This window comes from Microtus oregoni, unplaced genomic scaffold, assembly GCF_018167655.1.
Source record: "Microtus oregoni isolate MIOR12 unplaced genomic scaffold, Mior012 000098F_ref0000018, whole genome shotgun sequence".
Classification (NCBI taxonomy): domain Eukaryota; kingdom Metazoa; phylum Chordata; class Mammalia; order Rodentia; family Cricetidae; genus Microtus; species Microtus oregoni.
Window position 1 is genome coordinate 3184571 of NW_024544711.1, and position 9940 is coordinate 3194510.

Consider the following 9940-nt stretch of genomic DNA (forward strand, 5'->3'; position numbering starts at 1 on the left):
TGTCTGTATATGTCTATATGATTAATGTTTAAGTTTTTCATAATGAACAATGAGTTTTCCCTGAAGTGACATTTGAAGTGTCCAGGAAGAAGATGGGGCCCCATAACAACAACTCCACCTGGTTGATATGACGTCATGATACTGATAGCGCTACTACAAGACCTGCGTTGGGTACCAGCTGCACAAGACAGTTCCAACTTGGTTAGCTGAAATGGTGCACATCGTATACAACATTTTGGCCAGACCTGCACACAATACTCAGAGACTATTGGCAATTTTAAAAGACATTGATCTTGAAATTTAACCATCATTTTACTTTCACAGGATCCCCCAGTTATACAAAACAGTGTAACTCAAAAAGCACAGTAAAAGACCGAAGTCCCTTCACTCCTGGCTTCTCAGTGCGCTGCTGCCACTGTTACTGTTTCTCCTCCTTCTGGTCTTCCTTCTGTTCCCCAGTGCTAGAACTTCCTGAACCTTCCTGTTCAGATGCCATCTGTTGAGAAAATATTTGTAATCACTGAGATTTCATATTAGGTAACAGTTTGCTCTGTTCAACACAGCTCATCCATCATACATAACTCACTGTATTTATCATTCCTTCCCCCGCCGTGTATTATACAGAAAAAGGCTAACTAGAGACAGTCACATTCTAATACTGGATCATTCCTAGCATACACTACTCTCAGAACAAAGGTTTAGCGCTGCAAACACAGGTGAGTAGGATGAATATTAAAGGCACACAGCAGCTATTGTCTCAGCTAAACAAGACCGTTGAACGAGATGAAGCTTTAAGATTGGAAGTTTGAGGCCGGTCCAGGGTCGTAAGACCAGAGACAGGCGATGTACCATGCGCTCAGTCCTGAGATGTCATCACATACTTTTGTATGATGTGTTGAAACACACATCACTGCACAAACACCAAAGAGAGAGATTCTAGAAAAACTCAAGACTGATTTGAGTCTGGAAACAGCCACTTGCGAAAACAGCACACTACATGATCCAGGTAGTTCTCATACTCTCATTTTTTCATGCCTCAACTTCCCAAGTTTTGGGACAATCCAACCAGGCACAAGTAATTCTTCATCTAAGACTCTGCTAAGCCATGCCCGTATATCCCTGTTTGGTAATACACAACCCAGCCCACACCATTCACACTGAAGTCAAGCCTAGTTCCCAAGTTGCTAGCCACCAGACCTTTTTTATTTGTTTCTGATTAAAAAAATATAAAAAAAACCACAGAGAATTCAGTGGCAAACGACGACAGCCCTTTTAGGAGACTGCATTGTTTTTCCCTTAATCACAACTGCCAACTGATATCTAAGAACTTTTCCAGAAACTGCAAGAAAACAAAAATCACAAAAAACACGGTAATCTCACCATCCGGTCAGCTAGTGTGCATTTAGAAAAAGTTTTTAAAAGTTCATAAAGTGGCTGCAATTACACACTCATAGAACATAAAACTTGTTAGGAAGGATAACTTACCTGGCTATTTTTGGTTGGAATAGTGGTGTTCCTGTCAAAAATACCTTGCACAGGGACTGGAGAGATGGCTCAGCGGTTAAGAGCATTGCCTGCTCTTCCAAAGGTCCTGAGTTCAATTCCCAGCAACCACATGGTGGCTCACAACCATCTGTAATGAGGTCTGGTGCCTTCCTCTGGCCTTCAGGCATACACACAGAATATTGTATGTATAATAAGTAAATAAATAAATATTTTTAAAAAATATCTTGCACAGCTGGGCGGTGGTGGCACACACCTTTAATCCCAATACTCGGGAGGCAGAGGCAGGCGGATCTCTGTGAGTTCGAGACCAGCCTGGTCTACAAGAGCTAGTTCCAGGACAGGCTCCAAAACCACAGAGAAACCCTGTCTCGAAAAACCAAAAAAAATATCTTGCACAGTCTGCTGAATCTAAGGAGAAAGAAGACCCTCTTAGCCAAAACCCAAGGCCACTGCTGAACTGAGACAGAGCACTAAGGTGCCAGCCGACTGCAAGTCAGATGGACTCAGCTCTAACAATGCTGACTGACTTCTTGGTCACGTGGCAACTCACTTTGTCCACTTAGTTTAGAAGCATTTGCTTCTATTATCTGTCTTCCAGGTGACATTCATCACTGGAAACAGCACAAGACAAGGGATCATAAAATACTGCCTACATTTTGACATAATTAATCAAAGGCCAATTTGAAGGAAGCAGTAATACCAATTCCGTGGGATAGTTTTTGACCCTGTGTGCTAAGAGTTAACAAAAAAGTACACAGCATCTTGGAATAATTTGTTAACATCAATGTGTCCTCTAGAACCCGAGTGTCCTAGGTCTAACTTTACTCTAGACCCATTTTCCAGTATCCCAGTGGTAAAACAGAGCAGCAAAACCATGCACAAGCAACACAAGCCACCCAAAGTGGTAATTCCACCATTAACTACCTGCCTCCAGCCGGGCGGTGGTGGTGCACGCCTTTAATCCCAGCACTCGAGAGGCAGAGTCAGGTGGATCTCTGTGAGTTCGAGACCAGCCTGGTCTACAAGAGCTAGTTCCAGGACAGGCTCCAAAAACCACAGAGAAACCCTGTCTAGAAAAAAAAAAACAAAAAACAAAACAAAACAAAACAAAACAAAAAAAACTACCTGCCTCCAAGGAACAAGTGCACCTTCAATAGTCTGTTAGTCTGTGCTCAGTATTTCTACACATCCGATTTCAGTCTCCTAAAAGGGCTGTCGTCGTTTGCCACTGAATTCTCTGTGTTTTTTTTTATATTTTTTTTATCAGAAACAAATAAAAAAGGTCTGGTGGCTAGCATCTTGGGAACTAGGCTTGACTTCAGTGTGAATGGTGTGGGCTGGGTTGTGTATTTCTAAATCCCCATGCCTCTACTCTGAAGAAAGGCATTTCTGTGGGGGCTGGCCCCAACAGGGAACAGAGTTATATAAGACAGATGGAGGACTCAAAAAAAATTAAAGAAAAAAAGTGACATTTAGAATACAACTGAGGGAAAGACATCTACGTCACCAAAGTCCACCTCAGCATAGGTGACAGTTCACAAAAGTAGAAGACCTGGAGCACACTGCACAGCCTGCAGGCAGCTCTACAGATTGGAGAGTTTCCTTCCCAGGTGCCTCAGCTGGTCTGAGCTTCTTACAGGCAGCTCAGCTTCTCTCTGCTTCTTCCAAACTGTTTGGTTTTTGCCTCTTCTAAGCAGTTTTCTATTTTGCATCCTATATCTTCAGAAATTGTCCTCCAAGATGAAAGGTTTTAACCTTGGAGGAACGGCTGCATACCAAAGGGAAAAGTATGGACAGCAAAGTTGAGTTTCCATCTGTCAAAGTTGCTCCTCCCAGAATTAAAGGCACCAGAAGTTCTCTTATTAAAATCTATAAACTGCTTAAGAAATTGTCTTTGGAAAAACAAACAAACAAACAAACCAAGAATTGCTAGCACAATTTAAATTAAACTTAAAGGCACACACCTTTAATCCCAGCACTCGGGAAGCAGAGGCAGGCAGATCTCTGTGAGTTCAAATCCAGCCTGATCTACAAAGTAAGTTCTAGAACAGCCAGGGCTGCCCAGAGAAACTCTGTCCCAGAAACAAATAAGAAAGACAGACAGGAAGGACGAAAGAAACTGACTTTGGGCTAGTAGATATAAGTATCCACCAAATAGCTGAACGTATGGAAGATGGCAGCTCATAATAAATACTATGGATTTGGATGGTGCCTGTCCAGCCTCAGGATGTCAGTGGATTGGGGAGTTCTCTCCTATCTCCTCATAATGTCAGCATAGAGGAGGAGAAATGAATAAGCTGCTCCTCTGTCTGGACCAGGGCCTGTGATTTGTTCCACATGACTTGCTTCATTGAAAGAGCCTCAACCAGGCCAGCCACGGTGGCGCACAGCTTTAATCCCAGCACTGGGGATGCAGAAGCAGTTGGATCTCTGAGTTCAAGGTCTACTGGTGTGGGATTCCCCTCTGTTTGCTGTGAATACGTTTTATTGCCGTTGGTTAATAGAGGAACCCTGTCTGGAAATAAACTCTGTCTCCAAGAAACAAACAAAAAGCCCTAAACCCAGAAGTAGGGATAAACTGGAGGACTCAGCAGGAGAACTTCCATAACCCAAGGCCTAACAATTACAGATTGTTCTGGAAGCCAGAGAGAAGGTGCTCCGGTGTCCAGGCTGGTCCTTCCTTGGTCTGAAAGTCTCTCTGTAGAGAGCATGATGAGCAGGTGGAACAGTCTCCTCCTCATTTGGGATCCAAACTTGTCTGGCAAGTCTCTTGGCTACAGGCCTCCTTGGGGCTGGGAGGGCTTTGTAGAGAAGAAAGGTTATGGGAACAAGGAGGCTGCTGCTTTTGATGAAAAAGTCAGAAGGAAAGAAAATGAGACTAACAGGGGTTGACAAGAGCTGTCTGAGTAAGGAAAAATGTTAGTGACTCTGCTCCACACTTCAGAACCTGAGCTGTGTAGGAGCACACATGTACACACCAGCTGTAACCACAGGTAGGAGCACACATAGACACATAGAGTCACCACAGGCAGGAGCACACATGTACACACCAGTTGTCACCACAGGTAGGAGCACACATGGACACACAGGGTCACCACAGGTAGGAGCACACATAGACACACAGGGTCACCACAGGTAGGAGCACACATGGACACACAGGGTCACCACAGGTAGGAGCACACATAGACACATAGAGTCACCACAGGTAGGAGCACACATGGACACACCAGCTGTCACCACAGGTAGGAGCACACATGGACACATAGGGTCACCACAGGTAGGAGCACACATGGACACACCAGCTGTCACCACAGGTAGGAGCACACATAGACTCATTAGCTGTCACCACAGGTAGGAGCACACATAAACATATTAGCTGTCACCACAGGTAGGAGCACACATGGACACACAGGGTCACCACAGGTAGGAGCACACATAGACACATAGAGTCACCACAGGTAGGAGCACACATGGACACACCAGCTGTCACCACAGGTAGGAGCACACATGGACACACAGGGTCACCACAGGTAGGAGCACATATAGACACATTAGCTGTCACCACAGGTAGGAGCACACATAGACACATTAGCTGTCACCACAGGTAGGAGCACACATAGACACATAGAGTCACCACAGGTAGGAGCACACATGGACACACAGGGTCACCACAGGTAGGAGCACACATAGACACATAGAGTCACCACAGGTAGGAGCACACATGGACACACCAGCTGTCACCACAGGTAGGAGCACACATGGACACATAGGGTCACCACAGGTAGGAGCACACATGGACACACCAGCTGTCACCACAGGTAGGAGCACACATAGACTCATTAGCTGTCACCACAGGTAGGAGCACACATAAACATATTAGCTGTCACCACAGGTAGGAGCACACATGGACACACAGGGTCACCACAGGTAGGAGCACACATAGACACATAGAGTCACCACAGGTAGGAGCACACATGGACACACCAGCTGTCACCACAGGTAGGAGCACACATGGACACACAGGGTCACCACAGGTAGGAGCACATATAGACACATTAGCTGTCACCACAGGTAGGAGCACACATAGACACATTAGCTGTCACCACAGGTAGGAGCACACATAGACACATAGAGTCACCACAGGTAGGAGCACACATGGACACACAGGGTCACCACAGGTAGGAGCACACATGGACACACAGGGTCACCACAGGTAGGAGCACACATGGACACACAGGGTCACCACAGGTAGGAGCACACATGGACACACAGGGTCACCACAGGTAGGAGCACACATAGACACGTAAGGGTCACCACAGGTAGGAACACACATAGACATATCAGGGTCATCCAAAGGGTACTTTAGAAGGAATGACCTTGCAAATAATCCTGTTCTGATATTCCTGGATCAAGAAGTAGGACCTGGGTCTGCGAGGTCCTTGGCCAGCAAGAGGCCCTGCTACTGTATTGAGACGATCCATCCTGAGGGGTAAGTGTGTATCTGCCCGGCCTACCGGATGCTCCAGGAATGGAGTACAGGCCCCCTCCAATTCCCTAAATGTTTCTGGCCATTCAGTGGGGCGTCTCCCTGGCTACTGGCTTTCTCTATTTACCCCATCCCATCTTGCCCCCAAGAACTCCTTTCCATCTTTGGGTCTTTAGATTCACCATCACAGCCTGCTTCAGGGAGGAGGGGATCTGAGAGACAACTCCAGTGCTGAGGGGACCTAAGAGAGGGCAAATCAAGAATACCCCCCCAAGTACACAGTCACCACAGCAAAGATTGGGCCAAGACACCAAGACTCCTGGCTGAATTTTAAGGAAGAGATGAGCAGGCGCCAATGCAAGAATTCCTCCAACAACCTGAAAAGCAATACGATAACACCAGAATCCAGCAATCATGCAACAGTAAGATTTGAACATCCTAATCCAGAAGAAGTAGAAGAAATTGACTTTAAATGTAACATTATGAAAATAATAGAGACCCTTAAACAGGAAGTGAAAAACTCCCCTAAAGAAATGGAAGAGAAGACAAACAAAAAGCTAGAAGAAATTAATAAATCCCTCAAAGATACCCAAGAATGTCAAAAAAAAAGCAATCAAGCAGGTAAAGGAAACAGTTCAAAACTAGAAGAATAAAATATAGATAATAAAGAAAACACAAACCAAGGGATGTCTGGATATGGAAAATCTGGGTAAATAAACAGGAACTACAGAGACAAGTATAACCAACAGAATACAAGAGATAGAAGAATCTCAGATGCTGAAGATACTATTGAGGAAATAAACTCACTGATCAAAGAAAACAGCAAATCCAACAAATTCTTAACACAAAAAATCCAGGAAATCTGAGACACCATGAAAAGACCAAACCTAAGAATAATAGGGGTAGAAGAAGGAGAAGAATTACTGCTCAAATGCTCAGAAAATATATTCAACAAAATTATAGAAGAAAACTTTCCCAACTAAAGAAGGATATTCCTATGAAGGTACAAGAAGCATACAGAACACCAATTCTGTATAGACTAGATCAAAAAAATCCCCTTGCCATATAATAATCAAAACATACAGAATAAAGCAGGAATATTTAGAGCTGCAAAGGAAAAAGGTCAAGTAACATATAAAGGTAAACCTATCAGAATTACACCTGACTTCTCTGTGGAAACCATGAAAGCCAGAAGGTCCTGGATCAATGTGCTGCTGACACTAGGGGACCATGGATGCAAGCCCAGACTACTATACCCTGCAAAGCTTGCATTCACCATTGATGGAGAAAACAAGATATTCCAGGACAAAAGCATATTAAAACAATACGTAGCCACAAACCCAGCCTTACAGAAAGTACTAGAAGGAAAACCTCAACCCAAGGAACCCAACAACCACTGGTCATTAATATCGCTTAATATCAATGGACCCAATTCACCCATAAAAAGGCACAGGTTAAGAGAATGGATATGAAAACAGGATCCAGCATTCTGCTGTTTACAAGAAAGACACCTCAATCTCAAAGACAGACATTACCTCAGAGTAAAGGGTTGGGAAAAGGATTTTCAATCAAACGGACTTAAAAAACAAGCATACTATACTTGTGGCTATACTATATCTAACAAAATTGATTTCAAACTAAAATCAATCAGAAGAGATGGAGAAGGCCACTTTATATTCATAACAGGAGCAATTCATTGGGATGAAGTCTCAATCCTGAATATCTATGCCACTAATATAAAAGCATCCACTTATGTAAAAGAAACATTACTAGAACTCAAAGCACACATCAAACTGTACACACTAATAGTAGGAGATTTCAACATTCCTCTTTCACCAATGGACAGGTTAACCAGACAGAAACTTGACAGAAATAAGAGAACTAACAGATGTAATGAATCAAATGGACTTAACAGACATCTATAGAACATTCCACCCAAATAGGAAAGAATATACCTTCTTCTCAGCATCTCATGGAACCTTCTTGAAAATTGATCACATTCCTCAGTAACAAAACATTCACAGATACAAAAAAAATTGTAGTAACCACCTGTGTCTTATCGGATCGCCATGGAATAAAGTTAGAATTTAACAACAATACCACCGCCAGAAAGCCTACAAACTCATGGAAACTGAACAGCCAACTACTGAACCACCTCTGTGTCAAGGAAGAACTAAAGAAAGAAATTAAAGTCTTCCTTGAATTCAATAAAAATAAAGATACAACATGTTATTCTTTTTTAAAAAATGCTGCAAAATCCCCAGTGGCAGTAGGCAGCAGAAATGCTGTAGGTCCCAAATGGTGGCTGCGGGCCATGTGGTGGCAGGCAGCGGGCCCTGGGAGCAGCCAGTCCCAGGCAGAAATGGCTGCCGGTCCCAGAGTGGTGGCCTGAGCGGTGGTGGTGGCGGGCCATGTGACAGCAGACAGCAGGCCCTGGGAGCAGCCAGTCCCAGGCAGAGACAGCTGCTGGTCCCAGAGCAGTGGTGGCGGGCCATGTGGCAGCAGGCAGTGGGCCCCAGGCAGAGATGGCTGCTGGTCCCCAAGCAATGGCTGGTTCCAGGCAGGGAGACACATGGCGGGCGGGCAGAAGACAGAAACATGGATAGACGCGACATGCAGGGTGAGGTTGAATGTTTATTCAGGGGGTTATGGAGGAGGAAGGGTGAAGGGGGGGACAGAGAGAGAGGGAGAGAGAGAGAGAGAGAGAGAGAGAAAGAAGAGGAGAAAGAGACAGAGAAGGGGGAAAGCAGATAAGTGGGGAGAGAGGCAGAAGCTAAGCTGCCTCTGTGAGGAAGATGGAAAAGAGAGTGAGCTCAGGCCAGAAGCTGAAGATCAGCCTGCCTCAGCAGATGGGGGAGGGAGTGGGCGTGGCTTGTCTCTTAAAGGGACCAAAACCATAACACAACATATCCAAACCTATGAAAGCAGTCAGTCACTGGCAATACTGGCCAGGTTCTTCAAATTCTAACTTTAAGATTAGAGGATAAACATAGGCTGTTTGAACTGCCCCCTCCCTCGGAGCTGCCCGTCGACAACGAATGGCTCCGTGATTTCCCCCAGGCCTGGGCGGAAACCACAGGTACGGGGCTGGCAAGCAATCAGCCTCCCCTGACAATAGAATTAAAACCATCGGCCATGCCAGTTTCCATAAAACAGTACCCCATGAGCTGCGAGGCCTGAGAAGGAATCAGGCCCCACATTCAGAGACTTTTAACATTGGGCATCTTAAAGGCCTGCCATTCCCCTTGAAAAGCCCCTCTCCTCCCAGTAAAAAAGCCAGACACAGGGGACTACAGACAAGTCCTATAGTTAAGGGAAATCAATTACCGCACTCTAGACATTCATCCTACGGTGCCCAACCCTTATAATCTCTTACGTGCCCTGCCTCCGACCCCTGTGTGGTACTCAGTACTTGATTTAAAAGATGCTTTTTTCTGTCTGAGACTTAGCCCTCAGAGCCAGCCATTGTTTGCCTTTGAATGGAAGGATCCCGATTTGGGAGTTTCTGGTCAGCTCACCTGGATGAGACTACCCCAGGGATTCAAGAATTCGCCAACTCTATTCGATGAGGCCCTGCACCAGGATCTGGCCAGTTTTCGCACCCCAGTTCCAGAGTCTGGGTCTATTGAAGAAAGACTACAAAGGGGAAGGAAAGTACTCAAAGCTCCAGTGCACGTGTGGTTGGTTCCCAGGTCCTGGTTCCCAGGGAGGGGGGGATGTAGTAATGCTGAGGTGCCACAAAGTCTTTCATCCCCGCCTCTGATTTGATTGAATCCCAATCTTGGGATTCTTAGGGATTTTCCCTAAGAGCATGATATTGCTGGCTCAACACCAAAGCTTGAGTAATGCTAAGTTGCTTGTGAATGAACATCAGGAGTCGATTGAGGATACAGAGCCCAAAGGTTAAGATGAGTAACAGAATGATCAAGGGACCAGTGATGGTAGAAA

General features: G+C 45.1%; 1 non-coding gene across 1 annotated transcript; it reads right to left on the reverse strand.

Moving 5' to 3' along the window:
- Positions 1-851: 851 nt before the first annotated feature.
- On the reverse strand, positions 852-916 carry LOC121443052. Its single transcript, XR_005973626.1, has one exon. It is a non-coding gene; the product is annotated as a small nucleolar RNA SNORD63 (small nucleolar RNA).
- Between the last annotated feature and the right edge of the window lie 9024 nt (positions 917-9940).